This window comes from Symphalangus syndactylus, chromosome 3 (genome assembly GCF_028878055.3).
Source record: "Symphalangus syndactylus isolate Jambi chromosome 3, NHGRI_mSymSyn1-v2.1_pri, whole genome shotgun sequence".
NCBI classification, from domain to species: Eukaryota; Metazoa; Chordata; class Mammalia; order Primates; family Hylobatidae; genus Symphalangus; species Symphalangus syndactylus.
In genome coordinates, this window is record NC_072425.2 from 149224656 (window position 1) to 149251867 (window position 27212).

Here is a 27212-nt window from a genome sequence, read left to right on the forward strand (position 1 = left end):
ACCTCCAAGAAATAAAGTGTGGAACTTGGTGTAAATTGCTTCGATTCCTGTTTCTGGAACTTAATATTCAATAAAAATTTAGGCCATCGCTAGATTTTTCAAATGACACCTGTGTTGTTAAAGGCAGTAGTGATTTCTCTTTTAGAATACCTTGCTGGGACATACACAGTCCTTTTGCTCTTTGCCTTAATGGTGATTGCAAATTTGGCTCCAGAGTCTCATAACTATGATGCCTGCTAATCTAGAGTTTCTGGTGGCATGAAAAAATCCTTCAGAAAAAAAGGACCAACCGTGTCTTCCCAGTATCGTGTTAAAGATTCTCTATGGTGCCTGGTGCCAAGCACAAACTGGAAATGATGAAAGTGGAGCTGAAGATTTTGTATTTCAAACATTTTACTACCATTTTTGAGAGCCTCTTTTGAAAGGAGTGAGTTTACGGGGGTGTCCGTAGATCTTCCTGTTCCATATGCTGTGTTTACCCACAGAAGAGGGAACTTTCCCTGACACTTCTGCCTCCTCACCAAGGCAAGGAAAAGAGGTCCTCTTTTTCCTCTGCTCCTTTGTTCTGTTCTCCTGGGCTGAGGCTGGAGATCCAGTTGATCTAGACAGTCACTGGCTGCCTCCCAAGCAGATTCCTCTCCCAGCTCATCCTCTTTGTGCTTCCTGGCACAGCTGTGGGGGGCAGTGCACTGCCCCAGTTCTTACATCTCACACCCACGTGGGTGCTGCTGGTTCTTTTAGGACTTTTCTACTGAATACTGTATAAATGGATCAGATTGGCTTAAGGTGGAGAGCTGCTTCTTTTTTCTTGAGGCAGGACACAGGAAATTCTTTCCTGCAGACCCTCACACTCCAGTTGTCCGGTCCTGGTAGTTAAAGGTGGTGAAACCCTCTCATTCACCTGAAGCCTGGCTCTTCCCTCAATGGTTCAGACCTGGAAGGAAAGACCAGAGAAAGATTAGGATTTGGACCATAAAGCTTCAAAGCTGCATTTTTTCTTCTAAATGTAAATTCAGATTATTTGTAATTACACAATATGAATTTGATGAAGAATGAGCTACACAAAGATTTTGGGGAAAATAATATTCATTTCTAGGCAGTTGGCCTTCAGTCAGATTCACACAGCATCACGAATGTACCATGTCATTGTGAACCTATGCTACAGCTTCATGGCGTCAGAGGTGCCAATTCAGAAACTGTGTGGCTGGACCTTCTGCTTTCAGCTTATCTTTTTTTGTTGTTCTAATTTATCTTGATTTAGATTAATACTGTACTCTGCCACAGCACACTGGATTATTTTGCTGAGATTGTTTATATGGAGTGGCATCCTTCTGAGGGTATTTGATCTGTTATTATCCCACTTTCTCTTAATTGTCATATCTAGGCTCAGTGCTATAGAAACAGAACTTTAAAACTGAAAAACAAAACAAAAAACTCACTGCTGAAAGACATTTCACACTGAAACATTTCTTTCTGTGTCATGCTTTCTATCACTATCACTCTCACTCCCCCCATATGTGTGCACATGTACATACACGTGAATGCGTATGTCTGTGTGTGTACACACAGGCGAATATCCAAACAGACATTTATGCACACATTTTCTTGAGATATCAAGGCTTTTTTGTTCCCCATAATGTATGCCTCTTCTCTCACTTTTCTTTCTTAAGGGAGGAAATTTTCTTCCATCAGAATATCACTCTGAGATAAGCCCTGCATTTATAATGCACACAAAGACTTTTTCCAGTACTTGTCTAGTGAGAAGCGATGCCCAAAATTAGAGCTTGATGCCTTCCAATTATCCTATTGCACATGATTTTGTTATACCACAAATAGTTATTTTCTTCCTTCCCCAACAGCTACATAAATGGGTCGTGGTAATCCACTCCAAAACAAATGGCTCAGTATTGCTAACTTTGCTGCATATAACTCAAATCTCTCCATTAATAAAGAAAAAGAATGTCTGGTCATTCAATAATAATTTTAATGTAATTATTTTTAAAAAATATGTTGGTCAGAGTCACAAAAATAGCCTGCAGATCTTTGGCATGGAGGAGGGTTGGAAGTTAGTTCTCAAGAGCATGGCTCTCATGAAAACTGGGAGAGAGCCCAGGATGGAGTAGGAAGGGACTGCAGGGCTGGGTGGCCTCCATCACTTTCACTTTATTTTTGGGCTCGGATTCTCTAATGTCGACCCTGCTTTGTGCTCAGGCAAATAATGGGTCAAGGCACTTCAAAGCAGACAGCTGCTCTGGACTTGATTCATCCTAATCAAAAATAACTGCCGCCCTTGCCTATTCGTTGCTTTCCTACCCTAGAAATGGGGGATTAGGGGAAGAAAGAAGTCAAATCTAAAGAGTTCTGCCTTAGATAGTTAAGAGAATGATTGAAATCAATAAATCCCAGGCTTTCGGGAAGCCCACTTGATTCCAAATTTACTAAAGACAGAAACAAATAACTCCGACAGGAGCCTCTGGTGACCGGAACTCCACCACTGAGCCACTGCAGTGGCTCTCTCATCACTGGGACTTCCCAGCAGGAGCCTATGTTTTACTTGATTCCACCTAATTATGGTACTCTCCCCATGAGGAGTGTAAGTCACAGTGAGAGGGCAACAAAATGGTTGGGAGACACAGCCACCAAGGGAAGCAGGCTGTGGATGGCCAGCCCCTATGAATACACTAGCTTGTCTCTTTCCAGCAGCCCAAATCTCCTTGGAGGAAATCCCAGCCAGTCTTGGATCTCTAGTGCAGCCTTCTCTTTTTAGTTTGACTGGTATCCCAGCTTCCCGAGGAACCTGCAGGCCACTTGAAATTCATGATGACAGCAGCAGATAGAGACTCCATCTTATCCACGTGGCCACTGCTTTAGACAGCCTGCTTTTTTTAATTTTATTTTTTAATGTTTTGTTTTGTTTTGAAATGTTCAGGCTTTCGGGTCATGGCATTGCAGCCATTCGTCATATTTTTTTTCTTTAACGATACGTAAATACTTTCATGGAGGTTGTCTTATTTGGTTCTCAGAAGGACACTATAAGACAAGGCAGTTATAATAGTTTCAGTTTTATAAATGGAGCAAATAAACCCTAAGACATCAAGCCACTGGCCCTAAAATGCACCAGGGATAGGACTCTTGCAGATTTGCCCATCGTCCTGTTCTCATCCCATTACTGCTTCAGAGCCCCCTGTGGGGATCCCTGTGATGTCGTCAAATGCTAGATGGTCCCCTGTGGAGTGCCCCCAGGCTCTCACTTTCACAGGGGGGTTTGTGGCAGCCATATGTCTATGAATATGTCCATTCCCTTGACTCCGTGTCTAGGAGAACATTGTCTACACCCGAATGCCAGGATCCACATCTGTTCAATTGAATAGACTCCACTGGATACGTCAGAGAAGCAGGGCCAGACTGGCTACCCGTACCCTTTCTAATCTCACTGTTCAATTCCTTGGGGAAATATGCTACTTTGAGGATGTCTTCAGAGCCTTGCTTCTCTTTTCATTTTCACTGGAAAGGAAGTTGCTCAGATGGTGTGTGTGTGTGTGTGTGTGTGTGTGTGTGTGTGTGCGCGCGCGCGCGCATGTGCGTGTTTTAAGGATTGAATGCCCTGAAAAAACAAGATGAGACTCTACAAGTATGTTCAGCAACACCATATCTGGCTTCTCTGTACTCGCCTTCATATTTTTCTTAGCTGTTCTGTTTTAGTTAGCACCAATATAGTGCTCCCCACCCACGTATCCCTTTAGGGTGAAATGCCTGCTCAGTGTGCTTGGGAAAGGCAGTATATTTTAGGCAGCCTGATAAAAGGCTCTAATAGCCCCAGATTAATGCATTCATTCCTAGCCAATTGAAGGATTCATTACAGTGCTCAGGCTGAGGCTCCTCTGACAAATTTGCCCTGGGTAATGAGCCATTCAGCAGCTAGCTACCCTGTGCTGCTGGTGACCTCCAGAAGGGGCAGTGAGATGGAGCTGAGCAGACACAGGTGGAGTACAAAAGAGGAGAGAGATTTGAGGCATCTCTGGGCTTTGGGGAGCAGTTGTAAGAGCAAGAAGGTGCTTCTGAGACCACAGAACTGCCTCTGGAGCTATGACAGGAGCGTGATAGGGTATGTGGTGCCTCTGTACCTTCTGAGCCTAAGAAGTGAGGTTCAGAGCAAGACAATGTACATCTCTGCTTTGAAAGTGAGCATGGATTGGGTAACTAAAAAGAGACTGATACGTAGGAGAAACTTCCAAAGAATTGCAATCTGTCCCTCTGACTAACATGTCTACATGGAGACTTCCAAAATGGAAAATGAGACATAGCATAACAGAAAGCAAGAAAGCCTCCTAAAGATAAGCTAGCCCAGCAGCTCTCCAGATTATGACTGTACCCTCCAGGGAACATTTGGCAATGACTCGAGACATCCTAGTTTGTCACAACTCTGTGTGTGCGTGTGTGTGTGTGTCAGGGAAGAAATTAGCATGAAGATGCTACTGGCATCTAGTGGGTATAGACCAGAGATTCTGCAAAATCCTGCAATGCGCAGGACAGCCCCACACAACAAAGAATTATCCAGCCCCAAATGTTAGTAGTGCTGAGGTTGAGGAACCCTGACTAACCCAAACGCCTCCTTTTATAGGAGACAAAGCTGAAGACTTGAGAAAAATGCCTGGCTGAGGGGCCAGAAACCTGTGTCTTGTCTCCCTCCAGGCCATGACAGGCTTGCTTTTGAATGCTGTCCTGAGAAATACTTTCAGAAATGAAGAGGTTCCTTCTCCTCCCAGACTCCAGGGTACCCTTCCCAGCTCACATCTTCAGAAAGGAAAATTCCACTGCCTGCCTTAATGAACTCACGCTGGTCTCTAAACACTTTAGTCTAAGCATATCTCTTCTGGGGGTTAGCTTATTATCTTTATTATGCATTTTAGAGGTGGATGTTACTGCAGATAAAAATAGGAATTCCCAGAGGAACCAGCACCGGGCATCATGATATGCTGTATGTGCAATGTTGTTGCAAACAGTTCCCCATGAGGGTGGGATGGAGACCCCTGCACATACACATAACTGTATCTCACAATTATTAAATATTGATTCATCTCAGCAGGGGCCTGTGTCTGATTTAAAATAAAGGCAAGTGCATTAACTGGTGCTAATCTAATCTAGACCTATAGCACTGCCCCCTGGGCTGTCTCCACTGACCCTGGTTCTCTGATTGACAGTGTGCATGGGAGCCATTTCCTCTGCCAACCATTTTGACTCTAGAAATGAGCACGCATGAGTTTATATCTGGAGTTATAGGATATGTGGGATGTGAGCATAAGAGCTTAATAAGAAAGAAAGGAGGCCTACATGATGATGAATAGCAATTACAGGGAATTAGATTAGTATCAGCATCTGGAGTAATTGTAAACATTTTCTGGTGCTGATGTTTGATAGTGTTGGGAAGGGGGGCAAGTGGGGGATGATAGAAAGGAAGAGAGGCCAAAGATAAGAACAAATATGCAAGTCCATAGTGTGTGCTTAATGGAACTGAGATTTATTTCTCTGTGTGTCTTTTTAAGCCTCTAGATAGATCATGAAAAATACAGCCAGCTGGGAAAGAAATAGCCCAAATGTAATTTAAAGGACAGCTTTTTAACCAATACTTCAGCTTGGAGACACCTGTCCTATGTTCCTTGAAGATGCTCAGCTCAGGCGAGAAGTATTAAAGTTGCTGATTTATCTTCTGGAGCACAGACCTATTTTTAATTTATTGCCCAGTGACAGGTTTTTTGTTTAGCTTTTCTGTGTTACTCAACACAACCTTCTCAGTAAAGAAGAGCTGCCTGCAGGACATTGTTTTATTTCATGTTCCAGAGCCTTAGAAGAAGGAACCGAACTTGGACTTCTTGAAAGCATGTTGACACTTTCACTAGCTTCATGGCAAGCAGCAAATCGTGCACCAGGAAATATAGTTGCCTTGCCCACTGATTCACAGCAGATACACGCGTGCACACACACACACACACATACACAATACTTGAGTGCCTTTTAGAGTGTGTGTGACAGCGACAGTTTAATCACTCCTGTGTCAATAGTTATGTCATGGAAACCTTTGCCAGAAATTGTCTTTTAGTGCTGTAGAGCCACAAGAAGGAAAATATGTGTGATTCAGTTTATGCATACAAATGAACAATCATTTGTGGTGCTCCTACTATTCGCAAGAAACACTGTTCCATGCTGGGGGCCATAAAGGTGAAGCACACAAAAGAGATAAAAACATTATATGTCCTGCCTTCTAGAATCTCATATTCTTGTGGGAATGATAGGTACATATACTAATAGTTGCTAAGACAAACTCTGATATACTTGATCAGAGTGGTTTGAACAAAGGGCAAAGAAGGAATAAATTAATTCTGGCCAGGAGAGTTCATCTATTCAACAAAATGATTTGAGCCCTTGTTGTGTGCTGGGAATTGTTGGTGGAAGGGACAGAGTGTGGACAATATAAGGTTTGGTTCTCATAGCTGTTACATTCCAATGAGAAGAGAGAGACATCAGACACTAAACAAATGAATGAGAATTTCAGAGAGTGTCATGAGCCATACTAATAACCAAAGCATGGTAATGAGATAGGCCAGGAAGCTATATGAGGTAGCATAGCAAGGAAGGGCACTGAGAAGGGGAAATTTGAAATGAGAACTAAATGATAAACAGCTAAATATGTGACACTCTGGATAAAGAGCATTTCAGGAGAGGAAAGAAACTATAAAGGCCTGAAGGCCCTTAACCTTGGCATCTTTAAGAGATAGAAAGGGCCGGGTGTGATGGCTCACGCCTGTAATCCTAGCACTTTGAGAAGCCGAGGCAGGTGGATTGTGAAGTCAGGAGTTCAAGACCAGCCTGGCCAAGATGATGAAACCCCATCTCTACTAAAACTGACAAAAATTAGTCGGCTGCTGTGGCAGGCTCCTATAATCCCAGCTACTCAGGAGGCTGAGGCAGGAAAACTGCTTGAACCTGGGTGGCCCAGGTTGCAGTGAGCCAAGATTGTGCCACTGCACTCCAGCCTGGGTAACAGAGTGAGAATCCATCTTAAAAAACAAAACAAAACAAAACAAAAAAAACAGAGACAGGTAGAAAGTAGATCAGGGAACTGAGTGAATTCTGGGCAAAATAGTCCAAGGTAAAGTCAGAGACTTCCTTCAGGGGTTAGCTGTGTAGCATCTTAGAGACACAGGTATGGACTATGAATTCTAAGTTCAGTCAAATGCCATTGGAGGTTTATAAGCAGGGGATGCTATTATTTGATTTTTTTGTCATTTTGCTTTGTTTTAGTTACTCTAGACGTGATGTAGAGAATGGAATGTCCATGCAAACAGTAAAAACAGGAAGACCACAGATGTAGTAACAGTAGAATAGACTTGGGTAGTATTTACCAGAGGGAAAAAAAACAGGTCAGTGTCCACAAAGCTGAAAAGCATTGTTGCAGCCCCCCGACCCCTGCACACTGCCCCTCTGGAATGCTTATGCTTGCGGCCACCAACCAACGAAGTGCTGTTGCTGGTGGTCTGGGAGCAGCTTAGCCACCCAACCCTACCACCATGCTAGAGTGCTTTCAAACCTCAGCTCCCTCTACAAAGGTCTGGTGCCAGTGATCTGGGAGCGCCTCGCTCCCACCTTCCAGTGCAGCCGGTGCTCAACCTCAAGTTGAAAGATGACATGGCCATTTTAGGAAGAACGAAATTGAACTTCTGGAAATTAAAAATTTACTATAAAAATTGTATAATACAATTGGAAGCATTAACAACAGAATGGATGAAGCTGAGGAAAGAATATCGGAGCTGGAAGATCACTCCTTTGAGTCAACGCAGACAAAAAGAAAATTTAAAAAAGAATTTTTAAAAATGAACAAAACCTTCAATAAAATGGGATTATGTAAAGAGACCAAACCTGCAACTCATTGGCATTCCTGAAAGAGGAGAGAAAACAAGCAACTTGGAAAACGTATTTGTGGATATAGTCCAAAAAATGTTCCCAATCTGGCTAGAGAGGTCAACATGCAAATTCAAGAAATTGAGAGAACCCCTGTGAGATACTCTACAAGATGACCATCTGCAAGACACATAGTCATCAGACTCTCCAAGGTCAAGGTGAAAGAAAAAATATTAAAGGAAGCTAGAGAGAAGGGGCAGATCACTTACAAATAGAACCCCATCAGACAAACAGTGAAACTTTCAGCAGAAAACAAACAAGCCAAAAGAAATTGGGAGCCTATTCTGAGTGTCCCAAAAGAAAAAAATTCCAACCAAGAATTTTCTATCTTGTGAAACTAAGCTTCATAAGCAAAGGAGAAATATAATCTTTTTCAGACAAGCAAACGCTAAGGGAATTTGTTACCACCAGACCTACTTCACAAGAGTTCCTAAAGGGAGTGGAAAACATGGAAAAGAAAGAATGATACCTGCCATACTTAAGTATGTAGCCCACTGACACTGTAAAGCAACTATGCAATCAAGTATATGTAACAATCAGCTAACAACATAATGACAGGATAAAATCCTCACGTATCAATATTGACATTGAATATAAATGAGATAATCGCCCCACTTAAAAGGCATAGTGTGCAAGTTGGATTAAGAAGCAAGACCCAACAGTCTCCTGCCTTTAAGAGATACATCTCATGAGTAACAACACCCATAGGCTCAAAATAAAGGGATAGAGAAAGAGGTACCAGTCAAACAGAAAATGAAAAAGAGTAGGGGTTGCTATTCTTATATCAGATAAAAGAGATTTTAAACCAAAACTGATCAAAAAGGACAAAGAGAATCATTGCGTAATTATAAAGGGCTCAATTCAACAAGAAAACTTAACTATCTTAAATATGTACAAACCCAAAATCAGAACATCCAGATTCATAAAACAACTTCCTAGAGATCTACAAAGATATTTAGATAAACATGCAATAATAGTGGGAGACTGCAACACCCCACTGACAGCATTAGACAGATAATTGAGGCAGATATCTAACAAAGATACACTGACTTAAACATGACACTTGACCAGTTGAATTTAATTGGCATCTACAGAACACTCCACAACAACAGAACAACAACAGAATATACTTTCTTATTATCTGCGTATGGCACATATTTTAAGATCAATCACATGCTCAACCATAAAACAAGTTGCAATAAATTCAAAAAAGTCAAAGTCCACCAACCAAAGTCTCAAACCACATGCAATAAAAAAAAGAAATTATTAACAAGAAGATCTCCAAAAACCATAAAATTGCATGGAAGTTTAACAACCTGCTCCTGGATGACTTCAGGGTAAAGAATGACATTAAGGTAAAAAAAAAAAAAAAATTTTGAAACTAACAAAAATGGAAAAAAATAGATCAGAATATTTGGGACACAGTTAAAGCAGTGTTAAAAGGAAAGTTTATAGTGCTAAAAACTTACATCAAGAAATTAGAAAGATCTCAAATTAACAACCAAATGTCATACCTGGAAGAACTAGTAAAACAAGAGCAAACCAACCCCCAAAGATAACAGAAGAAAAGAAATAACCAAAATCAGAACTTAACTGAACAAAATTGAGATGTGAAAATCCATACCAAATTAAAAGTTAAGATTTTTTTATTATTATTATTATACTTTAGGTTTTAGGGTACATGTGCACAATATGCAGGTTTGTTACATATGTATCCATGTGCCGTGTTGGTTTGCTGCACCCATTAACTCCTCATTTAGCATTAGGTATATCTCCTAATGCTGTCCCTCCCCCCTTCCCCCACCCCACAACAGTCCCCAGATTGTGATGTTCCCCTTCCTGTGTCCATGAATTCTCATTGTTCAATTCCCACCTATGAGTGAGAACATGCGGTGTTTGGTTTTTTGTCCTTGCGATAGTTTACTCAGAATGATGGTTTCCAGTTTCATCCATGTACAAAATGGGAGAAAATTTTTGCAACCTACTCATCTGACAATGGGCTAATATCCAGAATCTACAATGAACTCAAACAAATTTACAAGAAAAAAACAACCCCATCAAAAAGTGGGCAAAGGACATGAACAGACACTTCTCAAAAGAAGACATTTATGCAGCCAAAAAACACATGAAAAAATGCTCATCATCACTGGCCATCAGAGAAATGCAAATCAAAACCACAATGAGATACCACCTCACACCAGTTAGAATGGTGATCATTAAAAAGTCAGGAAACAACAGGTGCTGGAGAGGATGTGGAGAAATAGGAACACTTTTACACTGTTGGTGGGACTGTAAACTAGTTCAACCATTGTAAAGTTAAGATTATTAAATAAGAAAAGAGAGAAGATACAAACACCATCAGAAATGACAAAGGTGACATTACAACCAACCCCATAGAAATACAAAAACTACTCAGAGACTATTACAAACACTTCTATGCACACAAACTAAAAAACCTAGAAGAAATGGATAAATTTCTGGAAACTCACAGCCTTCCAAGATTGAACCAGGAAGAAATTAAAATCCTGAACAGACCAATAATGAGTTCCAAAATTGAATCCGTAATAAAAAGCCTACTGACCCAACAAAGACCAGGACCAGATGAATTCACAGTCAAATTTTACCAGATGTACAAAGAGCTAATACCAGTTATACTGAAATTATTCCAAAAAATAAAGGAGGAGGGACTCCTCTCTAACTCATTCTATGAAGCCATCATTACTCTGATACCAAACCCAGGCAAAGACACAATGAAACAAACAACAACAACAACAACAACAAATCTTCAGGTTATTATCCATGATGAACATATGAACATAGGTACAAAAATCCTCAGCAAAATACTAGCAAACCTAATCCAGCAACACATCAAAAAGTTAATTTACCATGATGAAGTAGGCTTTATTCCTGGGATGCAAGGGTGGTTCAACATGTACAAATCAACAAATGTGTTTCACTAAATAAATAGAATTAAAAACCAAAATAATATGATCGTCTCAATAAATGCTGAAAAGGCTCTCAATAAAATTCAACATCTCTTCATGTTAAAAACCCCTCAACAAATTAGGCATCAAAGGAACATGCCTCAAAATAATAAGAGACATATATGACAAACCTACAGTCAACATAATACTGAACGGACAAAAGCTGGAACCGTTCCCCTTGAGAAATTCAAGACAATTATTACCACTCTCACCAGACCTATGTAACATAATACTGAAAGTCCTTGCCAGAGAAGTCAGGCAAGAGAAAGAAATAAAAGATAGGGAGTCAAACTATCTCTCTTTACAGATGATGCTATTCTATACCTAGAAAACCCCATAGACTCTGCCTAAAGCCTCCTAGAACTGATAAACGACCACAGTAGAGTTTCAGGATACCAAATCAATGTACACAAATCAGTAGCATTTCTTCTTTTTTTTTTTTTTTTTTTTTTCTGAGACAGGGTCTCACTTTGTCACTCAGGCTGCAGTGCAATGGTGTAATCTCAGCTCACTGCAACCTCCACCTCCCAGGTTCAAGTGATTCTTGTACTTCAGCCTCTTGAGTAGCTGGGATTACAGGCCTGTGCCACCACACCTGGCTAATTTTTGTACTTTTAGTAGAGATGGGGTTTCACCATGTTGGCCAGATTGGTCTTGAACTCCTAACCTCAAGTGATCTGTCCACCTTGGCCTCCTAAAATACTGGGATTACAAGTGTGAGCCACTGCACCTGGCTTAAATCAATAGCATTTCTCTACACCAATAACTTCCAAGCTGAGAGCCAAATCAAGAACACAATCTCAATTATGATAGCCACAAAAAGAGTAAGATACCTAGGAATACATCTAACCAAGAAGGTAAAAATCTATACAATGAGAATGACAGAACACTGCTGAAAGAAATCAGAAAAGTCAAAAACAAATGGAAAAACATTTCATGCTCATGGATAAGAAGAATCAATATTGTTAAAATGGCCATACTTCCCACAGCAATTTACAGATTCAATGTAATTCCTATCAAACTACTAACATCATTTTTCACAAAATTAGAAAAAAAACTACTAAAATCTATATAGAACCAAAAAAAAAAAAAAAGACCCCATATAGCCAAAGCAATCCTAAGTGAAAAGAACAAAGCCAGAGGTGTTATGTTACTTGACTTCAAACTATACTGCAAGGCTACAGTAACCAAAACAACATGGTGCTGTTACAAAAACAGACACATAGACCAATGGAACAGGATAGAGGCCTCAGAAATAAAGTTTCATACCTACAATCATCTAACTTTTAACAAAGTTGACAATAACAAGCAATGGGAAAAGGACTCCCTATTCAATAGATGGTGCAAGATAACTGGCTAGCCTTATGCAGAAGATTGAAACTGGGCCCATTTCTTTTACCATATATAAAATTTAACTCAAAGTGAATTATATGCTTAAATGTAAGACCTAAAACTATAAAAACCCTTGAAAACAAACCGAGGAAATATCCTCCTGGACATCAGCCTTGGCAAATAATTTAGGACTGAGTCCTCAAAAGCAATAGCAACAGAGCCCCAAACTGACAAGTGAGACCTAATTAAACTTCTGCACAGCAAAATAAACTGTCAAGAGAGTAAACCGACAATCTATGGAATGGAAGAAAATATTCACCAACTATGCATCCATCAAAGGTCTAATGTCCAGAATCTATAATGAACTTAATTCAACAAGCAGAAAACAAATAACCCCATTAAAAAATAGGCAAAGGACATGAACAGATATTTCTCAAAACAAGACATACATGTGGCTAAGAAATACATGGAAAAAAAAGCTCATGATCGCTAATTGTTAGAGAAATGCAAATCAAATCACAATGAGATACCATCTCACACCAGTCGGAATGCTATTATTAAAAAGTCGAAAAACAACAGACTTGGCAAAATCGTAGAGAAAATGGAACAGGTTTACTCTGTTTGTTGGAATGTAAATTAGTTCAGCCACTGTGGAAAGCAGCGTGGAGATTTTTCAAAGGACTTAGAACTACCTTTCAATGCAGCACTCTTATTACTGGGTATATACCACAAGGAAAAGAAATTGTCCCACCAAAAAAAAAATACACTCGTATGTTTATTGCGGCACTATTCAGAATAGCAAAGACATGGAACGAGCCTATGTGCCCAACAGTGGTGGACTGCATAGAGAAAATGTGGTACATATACACCATGGAATACTACACATCCATAAAACAAATCAAATCATGTTCTTTCCAGTAGCATGGGTGGAGCTGCAGGCCATTATCCTAAGTGAACATCAAATATGGCATGTTCCCACTTATAAGTGGGAGCTACACATTGAATACACATAGGCACAAAGAAGGAAACAATAGACTGTAGTGACTACTTGAGTGGGGGAGGATGGGAGAAAGATATGGGGTGAAAAACTACCTATTGGTTGCTATGGTTACTACCTGGGTGACTGGATCATTAATACACCAAATTTACCCATGTAAACTCACAATTTACCCAAGTAACAAATCTGAACATGTACTTCCTGAAGCTAACATAAAAGCCAAGAGAAAAAAGAAAATAAAAAGCATTGAATCCAGTTTTTGGCCTATGAGAGTGAAGCTCAAAGGGAGATCAAGGCTGATGGCATGAATTTGGAAACCATGGGGATCTGATAGCAGTTAAGCCACAGATGGGTTGGAAGGGAGTTTTAGTTAAAGAACAGGGCTGATGGTCATGAAATAGATCTTGTCAACATTTAGAGTTTGACATTAAGGAGGAGTAGCCAGTAAGCTAATTAGAGAATAAGGACAGTGTGATAGCATCCAAAGATGGAAGGGTAGATCTGGCTCAAATACTGCTGAAAGATTAAATTATGTTGAGGACAGGGAATTGGGCATTAGATTTGGTAAGATGTACCTCCTGGGATTTGGTTACACAGAGACTGGGGAAAATGATTCTATTAATAGTTGAATTAGTGAGTGCATATTTGTGTGTGTAATTCTATTCTTGATCTTTTAACATGTTCTGAGTACTATGTAAATCATCTAAATTACCATTTATCATAACTACCCTGCTAGGTATTATATTTTTTTAATTTTGAAAGAGAGATTTTTATTTATTTATTTTAAATCTTTTTTATCATAGTTTAAGTTCTAGGGTACATGTGCACAACGTGCAGGTTTGTTACATATGTATATATGTGCCATGTTGGTGTGCTGCGCCCATTAACTCATCATTGACATTAGGTATATCTCCTAATGCTATCCCTCCCCCCTCCTCCCACACCACAACAGGCTCCTTCCTGTGTCCAAGTGTTCTCATTGTTCAATTCCCACCTATGAGTGAGAACATGTGGTGTTTGGTTTTTTGTCCTTGCGATAGTTTGCTGAGAATGATGGTTTCCAGCTTCATCAACGTCCCTACAAAGGACATGAACTCATCATTTTTTATGACTGCATAGTATTCCATGGTGTATATGTGCCACATTTTCTTAATCCAGTCCATCATTGTTGGACATTTGGGTTGGTTCCAAGTCTTTTCTATTGTGAGTAGTGCCACAGTAAACATACGTGTGCATGTGTCTTTATAGCAGCATGATTTATACTCCTTTGGGTATATACCCAGTAATGGGATGGCTGGGTCAAATGGTATTTCTAGTTCTAGATCCCTGAGGAATCGCCACCCTGTCTTCCACAATGGTTGAACTAGTTTACAGTCTCACCAACAGTGTAAAAGTATTGTTATTATTTGCATTTTGAAAAAAGGACACTGAGAAGTTAAATAACTTTCTTAAACATATGTCTGCTTATACATTTATTACTTATTGATTTGAGAGACAAGGTCTTGCCATGATGCCCTTGCTGGGGTGCAGTGGTGCAGTCTTGGCTCACTGCAGCCTCAACTTCCTGGGCTAAAGTGATCCAGCCTCCTGAGGAGCTGGGTCTACAGGATCATGCCAGCATAAACAGCTAAGTTTTAAAAAATTTTTTGGAAAGATGGTGGTGTTGCTATGTCACCCAGGGTGATCTCAAATTCCTAAGCTCAAGCCATCCTCCCACCTCAGCTTCCCAATGTGCTGAGATTACAGGTGTGAGACACTGCACCTGCGCTTATACATGTATTGAATACGACTGAACTGTATACTTAAAAGTGGCCGAAATGATAAACGATAGATACATTTTACCACAGTAAAAACTTCGAAAAACTATGGCTAGTAGATAGTAGATTCAGGATTGGAGCCTGAGTCTACTTGGCTCCCGAGTCTGAGTTCTTGGCTATGGTCATATCCTGCAGATTTGCATAGAGCCCTTACTGAATATTAATCCATTCAGATAGATGCCAGTGTGTGATATTTATCAGGCATAATTAGAGAGAAGAGTAGAAGGTAAGTGGGGAAGGAGGAGTGCCTAGTGTCTCACGACAAGTACTTTAAAATTTATTCTGTGGGTGGACAGAGTTGGCAAACTTTTGAACTTTTGAATTCTTCACTCATTTAGTATCAGCCATCCAGCCAATATCTAATAAGGCCCTAGTGGAAGACAAGATGTGTTTAGCTAGAACTAAATGATAAGCACTGTTTCAGACATGTAGACCTGAAAAGCAAGCATCTTGTAAGACAAGGTAAACATCATCAACCAAGGCAGGAAGTACGGAAAGTGGCAGTGAATTCTTTGGTAGAACAGTCACAGTCTAGGGTGGCTAGAGTGCTAAATGGGAGAAGGCCTTGAATGACAAAGCGTGGGTTTTTAAATTATATTATGTGGACAGCTATGATTAATGAAACATAAAAGATCATGAAACATCAGCAGGAGAAATCTAAGAAAGGCGTGACACCACAGGTAGGGAAGTTTGGTGACTGCAAAGCATGGTAGAGTGTAGTTGTTCACCTGGTTCGTATGGAGGAGATTTATTACATGGTTAAAGATACCAAGGGACTTAGGTTCTGAATTTTTGTTAGTTTTGAGGCACAACATTTGCTTCTATATGCTTTTCTGTAATTGGACATATTTTGGATTGCGTGGCCAAGCTCTTTGATGTGCAGAGGTGAATGAATGCTCTTTAGCGGCACACATCTTTTACAGTTCTCAATAGTAAGAAAAGATGCTGGCATAAAACCCACACAATTGCATTTCTCATAGTAAGTGGTCAGGTGGCCTCTTCCCCTCTGTATCCATAGATAGGGGAGAAATTCCTTCCTGAGTGATACCGGGGAGCAGATGGCCTTGTGTCAAGATTCATTGACATCCTGATGGGCCTGCTTTCTCCTGCTGGGAACTGGTGAGGGAGAAAGAAGAGTTATTGTCAAATTCCTAACTTGCCCTTTTTGATATAAAGTTCACTTGTAATTTTTTTTTTTACTTGTGTTGCTAATGCATTTTGTTCTCCCAAGTGTGAGAGACCTAGCTTCCTCTGTAGCCTTTAATTAGTTTCTGGATGATGACATCTCTACTGAGAAGCAACTGGTTGCGTCCCTCCAATCTCAGGGGGAGATAAAGGAATCTAATAAAGACATTCGGTATTTCTAGGTGATGTGTTTGACAAGCTTTGTATTAACAAGAAGTCATGTTGAAACTTTTCTCTTTCCCCAACTGCACTGCCTCACTCGCTCCAGCACTGTGACATTTCACAGGGGGATTAAGAGAGCTGCCATTCTCGCTGAGAAGTTGTAGTTTAAAACAGACAGACCTGTGTCTCTACCCCTCATGCTAAAGGGGAAGGAGCTTCGCCTTGATCGGTTCACCAGCCATAACCTTTATGAGGGATTTAGTGGCAATAAGGTCTTGGAACACAAAATCAACAGAAAAGTTTCCTTTGACAGCAGTGGGACCACCTCCCACGATTCAAGATTCAAGGTCAGATAATGAGATGTGTCTTCTTGCAGCTGCCTAGTTATTCCCTAAGACGGTGGTCACAAGGAGTGTAGGAACAACTCAAGTTTTAATTCTAGCACGAGCAATATTGGGACTCTAGCGCTAGAGAGAGGCAGAAACTCTTCTCAGGGCTAATGACCCTCCTTTGCTGAACTCAACTGTGCTGTTATTTGGAGAACAAGAGAAAAATCTCTGGAATTATTTGCACTTTACTGCAGTCAGGGGGTGAGGTGTGGTGGGGACTTCACCACAGCCTTCTTACTGCAGTCAGCATAATTCCCTGCTGCATACAGTTTTATAGCTTGTGTTTGAGTGCATAACTACCAGTGCTTTTAGGCAATTAAGAATTTAAGTGCCGATGACGCCATGAAGGCAGCTGAGAATGTAAGTGAGCTTGGCGCTGTTGGCAGCCAGCAGATTGACAGCTTAGAAATGCAGGTTTCTGCAGAGCTGAGAGCCCAGAGCGGCGACCACCTGGGGACAGGAGCTTAGGCTCTATCTGGTTGACCTCCATTTGACCTGAGTGAGGCAGCCTAGGAGAGAGGAATGATTATTACCTGAGTATCTCTTAAGGACATTAGCAGAATCATGGCTCAGAGTCCAAGAGGTTACCATGACTTATACATACATATTTACGTATTTGTTTACCTGTATGATATCAAGATGTAGAAATACAAACTTCATCCCGGGGTAGAGTAATGGCACAGACTATTATAGCAAAATGTTTTTTCTCTCTATGAAGTGGGTTTCTGAACAGAAGCAAGAGCATCCAAGGGGCAGAGTTAGCTAACATCTTCTTGATTTTGCAGAGAAATGACCCCTATTGAAAATGCAGTGGGATTACAGAGGTTGAAGTCCTTAGAACTAGAACGGAAGTGTGTGTACCTAGAGTGTCCCTCTAGCTGAGGCTGAAGCTGCCAGGGCCACCCCCTACCCATGAGTTCTCTAAGCCTAATGGAATGGGGTCTCGTTCCATTGCTATGAAGATCTTTTGGAGATTGTGCAAAAAATCCATCTAAGGGAGAGAAGCAACTAATGGAGTCTGGTATACAATAGAAGTGGCAGTCACCATTGCATAGCTTACAGTATCTGGTCACTTGAGTTTCATGAATATCAGCTGCATTCTTGCTTTGGGAAAGGAAAGTCACAGTAAGGTGCCAGATGCCAAGAGAGCGAAAGACACAGCTTAACGAGGCCTTGCGGTTGAGCCTCAAAGGATATGGCAAGGCTATGGCGGTTGGAAACTATAGGAATAGACAATTTCTGGTGAGAAGAAATTAGAAATAGTGATGTCAGAAATCTCTTGCCAGCCCCTGGCTCTGAGGAGAGGATGGATGTGAAGAAACCATGCATGTCAGGAGATGTTGCTAAGCGCTATGAATAAATCCTGGTCAGCACATCAGGGTTGGTTTTTACAGCAAACAATTATGCTGTTTACCACTGATTGATTGAACTCTGAATTATCTCAATCACAATAGCATTCATTTGCAGAGTGATTAGTAATTCACTAAGTGCTTTCAATTATACCTACATATTTTATTTGATCCCAAATCCCTGTAGGAAGAGCTTGGGTCTGAGAACAGCCACTTTCTAGCTCAGTGGCTTTGAGCACATCATTAGCGGGGTAAAACCTCAGTTTCCTGGATGAAAAGGGAGGATATATGGAAAGCCCTTATTAGCTCTTCAACAAATATTAGTTTTCTCCCATGAAGAATAATATTAAAAAGCCATATTTCCTCTATTTTTACTTCTGTTCTCTTCCTCATGAAATTATGTAATGAATTAGATTAATTGATTCCTTCCTTGTTATGACATTATTTCAAGTTTTGAGGATCTTTGGCTTGTGTACATTTTGGCTGTCAGTTTTCAGGAACACCTTATTAGAGAATCTGCAGTGTGTCTGACATTCTCTATGATGGTTTTAGGTTAGTTGTGTAACCTCTCCAAGCTTCAGTTTCTCGACTACACAGTGGGGGATCATGCCTTAGGAGTTAATGGTGAGGATTTACAAGGGAGCAGCAAATGTGGAACACCTGGCAAAGTGCTCAGAGTAGAAAGTGTTCAGGGTTTCTTTTCTTCCCACCCCATCTATCCTTCCTTCGTGAACTGGTCCCTAAAGAGTGAGGCCTGGTGGTGAAGGGCAATAAAGCCAGTCATATACGCCCAACCCAAAGCATGCACTGCTGTACATGGAAAACACGCACAGCTGGGAAACAGACAGCCCTGTCTGGATGGCAGGTCCACATCATGATCACCGATACATCCCTTATGTTTCCATGTTAAAAAATTGATGAAAAGACACTTCTTAGTAATTTCTTAGATGTGACCCACATAATGGGGCACTTATGATTACAGGCAGTTGCTGTGAAATTCAATTTTTACCATTATGTCCCGAAGCCAAGAGGCATGGAATGAGGAGAGAATGGTATGGACTTCACTCTCTTATGTCTCCATCAGGAATGACTAAAACTGGGTCAAGAGGCAGAGCTCATAAAGACTTCCTTCCACATTTCAATTGATCCTGAAAGGAACAAATTCCAATCTTCAGAACCACTGGTTTATGACTAATCCTGAAAAAATCACTAGGTTTTTTTCCCAGAGCTTCAGGATTTTCTAGCAAACATGAATGGTTTTACTATGGAGGGCGAGAGAAGGAATGAGATGTAACAAATGACAGAAGGGTTCTAGTGAAGAGAATAATAATCCACCGAGGTTATACCATTAAGGAGCTTTCTACATTTTCAAGCTCTCATTTGGAATTCTGAATGTCTGTAATCTGACCCTTCCCTTCTTAAAAATGATGGCAGCAAGCACATTGCTGACAAAAGAATGGGGTTCTGTTGCACAGCACATCCTAGCCTGGGGCCTGAGTCCTCATTTAAAGATGCTGTTTATCCTCAAACCTTGAGCACATCAGCAGGGGGTGTGGTCCATCCCAATGTCCAAACCAAAACAGTCCCCTACTGCACTAAAAATCTGTATTTCTCTTCATATTGGTCTCTAGAGGTACACATCTTTAGTAACACTAAGAAAGGACATTCGATTAATGCTTTGTGTATAAAAAGTGGTTTCTTAACATTTTAATCTGATCCGCAGAACATGTATTTTGAGGAGGAAAGATAGGTATTGATATATAATGAATACAATCAGAGACTCTAATGATTGCCATGCACTTATACAGCTAGTAACTGTGGGGTGTGGGCTTGAAACCTCGGCTTCTGATATGAAGCTTAGGGTTCTTTTTTTATCAAAAGAGACCTTAGGGATCTTCATGTATACTCCCATGATTCCATGTGCATTTGTTATTTTTCTAACCCATATTATTTCTATTTGAAAAAACACTGCGCCGTGGCACATGCCTGTAATCCCAGCACTTTGGGAGGCTGAGGTGGGCGGATCACGAGGTCAGGAGATCGAGACCATGCTGGCTAACACGGTGAAACCCCGTCTCTGCTAAAAATAACACACACACAAAAATTAGCTGGGTGTGGTGGCAGGCGCCTGTAGTCCCAGCTACTTGGGAGGCTGAGGCAGGAGAATGGCATGAACCTGGGAGATGGAGCTTGCAGTGAGCCTAGATCGTACCACTGCACTCCAGCCTGAGCAATAGAATGAGACTCCATCTCAAAAAACAAACAACAACAACAATAACAAAAAAAAAACTGCAATTTTCAACTGTATGTCCTCGAACACGTTCCTTGACTCCTCTGAGTATCAGTATCCTCATCTGTAAAGTGTGGGAAATAATTAGGATGACCAGTGCATCCCCATTTGCCTGAAATGCTTTTGGTTTCAGCAGTGAAAGTTTTATGTCTCAAGAAACCCTCCAATTCCAGGTAGACCTGGGCAGTTGGTTGCCTTAGAGAGAATATCTATTTATGGGGTTCATACAGTGAAAAATAAAATAAAGGTAATATAGCCAAACACCTGTTATACAGCAGGTATTTAATAAATGGTAATTATCAACATCATTATGTTCACTTACAGTCCTTGGGGGCAATTTAAAGATCTTGAGGAAATTCAGTCATTTCAATTTATTTGCATTTGCATACAGCCTTGAGAGAACACAGTAATTCATTCACTCAGAAAAATTGAACACAAACGATGCCAGGCATTATGATATGTGATGACCATTTCAAGGAACGGGACACCAGTGGAGCTTACATTGTACTTAGGAGAGGCAGACAGTTGTGTAGCAAGCCAGGCAGGCTGGGGGTTCTCTTCTAGAAAGGGGGTTTGAGGAAGGCTTCTGTGAGGAGCTGAGATTGAAATAATTAGACAGAACCAGTGTGAGTGGCAGGAGAAAGGCAAGTGTGAAGGATGGAGTCAAAGGTGGGCTTGAGGCATTTGAAGAGGACAGGTGGCCAGCAGGGTGAGGAAGGGAGAATGCTGTAGGAAGAGCATGGAGAGGGAGGTGGCATCCAGAGTGTGCAGGGCCTTTGAGACCAAAGAAGGAGTTTGCCTTCATGCTCCGTGAGAGATTCATCTCTCCGTTCAGTCTGGATGAGAGAAGGGAAGTCCTAACCAAGCACATTTACCACAGCCTGAATCCCATCTGAACCACTCAACTGTGCCTAGGCTTTGCTTGGGTACACAGTGGCCCTTGGGAAAAGATGGATTTTTCTCAAAACCAACACCCGCTTGGTTGCATCTTTCCAAGCTTTCTGATCTGGGTTGGACATTCATGCACCAGGCTGTTCTCATAGGCCTCAGTATCTGTGCACGTGGTCTGGAAGCCAGAAAGGTTAAGAGCACTCCAGATTTGTCCCATTAATTCTGTAAAGACAAAGGTCCCTAAAGAGGCCTTAGCAGTGAAGCAGCCCTTGCTTTGAGGACTGCCCTGAGGAGATGTGGGCATCTCCAATCTTCAGGACAAAGGAGAGGCAGGAGGGGAAGCCCCACTGCCAGCCAAGGAAGCCATCTGGGATCTGTAGATCTGCATGCGCTGTGCAGTTACCTGGTCCAAGTGGCTGATGTGCATTCTCAGCCCCACAGGACTGCACGGTGCTTAATAAAGCATCCTAATTTGGATTTAATAGGATATCCACTGTGTGCTAAAAACAGCAAATTGCTATTTATTAATGACATAATTATTAAAACTCAACACCTGGGCAGTGGAAGCTAAACTAAGAGTAGGGAAGTTCCTCAGAATACTGTTTTAATAATTATCTTATTTAATTATTTACACATTTGAATTAAAATTCAATAAGAGCCGGATTAAACATTAACATAATGTATTAAACATGGAACTGTATCCAAACAGCATGGCTCCCTTGGCTTCTGTCTTTCTTCCTAAACATATCCTAACCACTCCTTGGTCTTTCTGTTTCTATAATTGGTATATTTTCTAGATTCAGCTCTCAGAAGCCAGGAGGCACCACATACATGCCTGTGGGGAAAAGCCAATGACCTTTTCAAAGGACTCATCCACTCATAGCAGGTCTAATTTACTATTGGTGCATCAGTTCTTACCCCTCTGCTCTTTACCTTTCATGTGGATTCTCAAACTGGGATCTTGCCCAGACCTCTGATCCTCTGATTCCAACTGCTAACATAATAGTAATATCCTTCCTGGATGTCCCTTATCATCTCACCATCAGCAAGTCTAAGATAGAATTAATCACACTAATGTTCTCCTCAAAAGTAGTTTCCCCTAGAAGGTCTAGGGGTCTCCCTGTGCAGCCGTCCAGATGCTACTGAACAGAACGGCATTCCTGCTTGACCCCATCTCCCTGGTCGTCCCCCTAGCAACCATTTGTGCATTTTTTCCTGGGCATTGCTGTCCAATCCATCCCTTGCTTTTCATTTTTTCAGGACCCACAGTTTAATCCAGGCTTTGAACATCACTGTCAGTTGATTTCTGTGACTCCAGTTTCTGTCTATTTTACTCCATCTGACACAGTTAACAGCTTCTTTTTCTTAAAATAAATTTTTTAAAAATTATGGCATTTCTTTTAAAAAAAATTCAAATGCTTGCCACTGCCTGTAGGATAGAGCTAAAATCTAGGCACTAGGCATTCAGGCCCTTCCATCATCTGGCTCTCGTTCACTTCATGATCTTGTATCCCATTTTTCATTGATTCTGTCAAAATGTATGGACTGTCCATTCTGTGTTGACACTGCATATATGTGTTTGCCAAGCACATGCAATATTAAAACTCACTCATTGAGCACTTCACATTGCCAGAAACTGTTCTCAATGCATTTCATAACTTACTCCTATGTCTTTGAAACAGTCTTTATGAGGTTCAGACAATTATTAGCTCCATTTTATAAATGTGGAGAGCAAGACACAGGCAGGTGAAGTAACTTGGCCAAGGTTGCCCAGTTAGAACACAGTAGAGCCAGGTCTCAGCCCCTGCTCTGCGTTGCCTCTTGTAGTCAATAGACATTGCATTTCTTCAGTTCCTGGATTTCTGCCTTCCCATCTGTGCCCATGCAATTCTGTCCCATTTGAAACAGCTTCACTTTTTCTGCCTAGATACCTGTTTCTCATTTATTGATACCTAAAGTAAACTCCAATTTGAGGTGAAGCAGTCTCTGGCACTCTTGCTAGCTGTTACCCTCCCTCCTAGTAACTCATAGCACTTCAAGTTTATACTGTTCATTCACATTCAATCACACATAATTTTCCAACATATTTGCCTTATTATTCAATTCTCTGGAATGTTTATATGCCCTGTTTCCCAAAACAGATTGTAAGTTCATAGAGGGCCAGGCAAATTGGTACATGTCTGCATGTCCTTCATATCCTAGCACACCATTGTGTAACAGTAGGTGTTCACAAAATGTTCATTGAATGACTTTTGGCCCAGCCTCTAAAGCAAGGGTCTCCAAACCTCAGGCCACATACCAATACTGCTCTATGGCCTGTTAGGAACCAGGCCACACAGCAGGAGGTGAGCAGCTGGTGGGTGAGTGAGCAAAGCTTGTTTTGTATTTACAGCCACTCCCCATTGCTGGCAATACCGCCTGAGCTCTGCCTCCTGTCAGATCAGTGGCAGCATTAGATAGGAGCACGAACCCTTATTGTGAACTGCCCATGCAAGGGATCTAGGTTGTGCACTCCTTATGAAAATCTAATGCCTGATGATCTGTCAGTATCTCCCATCACCCCCAGATGGGACCCTCTAGTTGCAGGAAAACAAGCTCAGGGTTTCCACTGATTCTACGTTATGGTGAGTTGTAAAATTATTTCGTTATATGTTACAACATTACAATGTAATAATAATATAAATACAATGCATAATAAATGTAATGAATCATCCTGAAACCATTCCTTCCTGCATCCCCAGTTCATGGAAAAAATTATCTTCCATGAAACCTGTCCCTGGTGCCAACAAGGTTGGGGACTACTCCTCTAAAGTAGACTTCTTCCATTATCAGTTGTGCCTGGCCACAAAATGTCATACTAATAGTGCTTGCCTTATGTTGTCTCCTTTGCCTAGGATATCTTTCCTCCTTTTCTCTCCAGATACGGTTAATTTTTACTTACTCCTAGGGCTTAACTTAGGTATCACATATCTAAGAAGCCTCTTGTGACGTCCATGTCAAGGTTGGTTTAGATGTCTATCCTCTGTGTCTCCATAACACCTGACTCACCATTCTGTGTCACCATACATTAGAATATTAGGCTTCTGCATCTGTTTTTATACCTTGAGGCTGTGAACTCCTTGAGGAAAAGGATGGTATCTTATTTAGTTTATGTCTCTAATGCTTGCCACAATGCTGGTATATGGAAAGTGATCAATGAATATTGAAGAAGGAGTAATGAATGAAAATAAGCAAAACAATCCTAGTATGTTTCTAACAGTCTGAGTGATGAGAAGTCAGATACAGAATGTATCCATGGAAACAATATAAAAATATAAGTAGCCCTATCTCACACTTGGTCAGAAGCTTCCTTATGAGGATGGCTTAGCTAAAACCACAGTGCACCCTAATCAATTCAAGTAGTCTTGAATACTGACAATGTACTAGAAGTTGCCACCTAGAAAATCATATTTTGACTCCCTTAGCATCTTAGGCATATGCCAATTTGTTTCTGATAATTGGGATTGCTACCCTGGTCAAACCACCTCATCTCTATGCCATGAATGATCTGTCTTTCTCACTCACCCAAGGGCAGTTTTCCTCCTTCAAACTGTATTCTTAGGCAGAATTTAAAGGACAGCAAGCACTTCTCCAACTTCTACCTCATGAGTTGGACATTTTCCAATTATTAGTGAGGGGAGACAATTCTAGATGATTCTTCCAAGCATGAGGTGCGATTGTCTCATTTAATATACTTACTGCACTGACAGCTCTGGCCCAAACCACCTTCTATCCTACTTGGGGACTGTCCATTGTTCTCTAGTGTATGATTAGCAGATTAGCTATCATGTAGGAAGCCAGGAAAATGAACTCACAGTAAGCCCTTCCAAAGCAAGAGTAATTCATTACCCGGCCTGATTTCCACTTAAAATGTACTTTAAGCACACTTCCAACTACAAACCCTAAATCACCCTGTGTTCACAAAGTCCATCATTTTTTATTTTATTGCATGGCGTTGGCGTGACATAATCCCTTGCAGAGCATCTCGGAGTACTTTACAGATCCATAAATTACTTACCTGAACAGTTGAAGCAATGTCTGCAAGGCCAGCACAGACATTCTGCAGGCAGCCTGTCCTCCAGTAAGCAAGCAAGTCTGTGCGGGTGCCAAGAGTGAGCGGGGGCGGGGACCAGCAGATGTATGGTATGGTGTTGGGGGGGTGGGGGAAGAAGTGGCTGGTGCATGAGATGGGAATGCTCTAGTTAAAACTCTGTGAATAAAACACATCAAAGTGTCTATTTTTGCAATGATCAATTTAAATGATTCCAGAACTAAGAGAATTTAGAAGTTTGTACCCTTCAGGCAGTCAGCAAATCAAGTGCTCAGTCATTAACTCACCAATTACCTTTCTGTCCTGGAAGGCTCAATGTAGCTTTTAAAATGATACAACCATAAATTGCAATGTTATATCTTAAAAGTCCCAGATTGTAGAGCTGGCATTCTCTCTCCTCCAACCCTTGTCCATGTCCACTCTCCATTATTTCTGTCCCACCAAATGCTTATGGGAGTGTAATTAAGTGTGTATGTGTGTGTGTGTGTGTGAGTGCGTGCATGTGCAGAGACACACTCCCTCTCTGTCTGAAGCTCAATGAGGATGGAAATCTAAAAATGATTAACTGGTGCTTACTCTGTGTAACATACCCTATTTAGGACAGCAAAAAACTAAAAAGTTAAGTGAAGATCTTTTTAAATATCTTATATTAATGTAATTTATAGTATAAAAGGAAAGGTGGGATACATGTTACATAAAAGTTTACTTTAAATGCCGTATAGGAGATACTACAGTGCTGTGGAATCCCCAGGAAGGAGAGGTCACGTCCTCTTGAGGATCACCTGGACAGCCTTATCAAAGGGATGGTAGTTCTCTCAGGCTTTGAACAATTTTAATAGATGTGGATAGGCACAGAGAAGAGTGTAAGCACCGAAGTCAGCAACAAGGGCATGGGGATAAGGAGACAGCTCAGTGCAGCACAGATAAGTACAGCACATGCTCATTAATGATGAGCATTTCGGTTGGGTGGATGCAGGACATACATGGAAGATAACACTGGACAAGGAGAGAAGGAGAAGAAGGCTAAGATATCTTTGTAAACCCCCTTTTCACGAAGGAAAAGATCCAACACAACTAGGAATGAGTGAGTAATGGTTCAAGTAGAGAAAAGACCAGCATTAAAATTTGCAAACCCATCTGATTTTAGTGTGCGGGCCCCACTCTGACCTCGCAACAAGCAATAAAGTCATCGTGCAGCTTCCCTGGGCTCTCCGGCAGGCCCGATCACATTGTAAGCCAGGTGGATGGTGTGCTTTAGAATTTCACAGCATGGTGGCTCTGAGGAGTACTTATTCAAGGAAAGAATATAACATGAAGAAACAGAAGAGTGCTGGATGGAGGAGACACTTAACTTGCCAAGAACTAAGAAGTCAAAACCAGCATCAGTAGGTTTGAAAGAAAGTGGCATTTGCTTTGGGCCTTAAGGATGGCTGTGAGTGCACTTTGAGAGGCCGAGGCAGGTGAATTGCTTGAGCTCAGGAGTTTGAGACCAGTCTGGGCACGTGGCAAAACCTTGTCTCTATAAAAATGGAAATAAAAATGAACCAGGAATGGCGGCACATGCCCGCTTGGACTGAGGTGGGATTGTTTGAGCATGGGAGGTCAAGGCTTCAGTGAGCCGTATTTGCACCACTGCATTCCAGCCTGAGTGGCAAAGTGAAACCCTGTCTCAAAATAAAAATGAAAACGAGGATGGCTGGGAGTTGCCCAGGAAGGATAAAAGGAAAAATATAACCCAAATACTTGATGCCCAGACAGGGCATGATATTC

General features: G+C 41.2%; 1 protein-coding gene across 14 annotated transcripts in view; it reads left to right on the forward strand.

Moving 5' to 3' along the window:
• Positions 1-27212, forward strand: part of NTM (neurotrimin) — a 971166-nt gene that overhangs the window by 817041 nt on the left and 126913 nt on the right. The window lies entirely within an intron of this gene.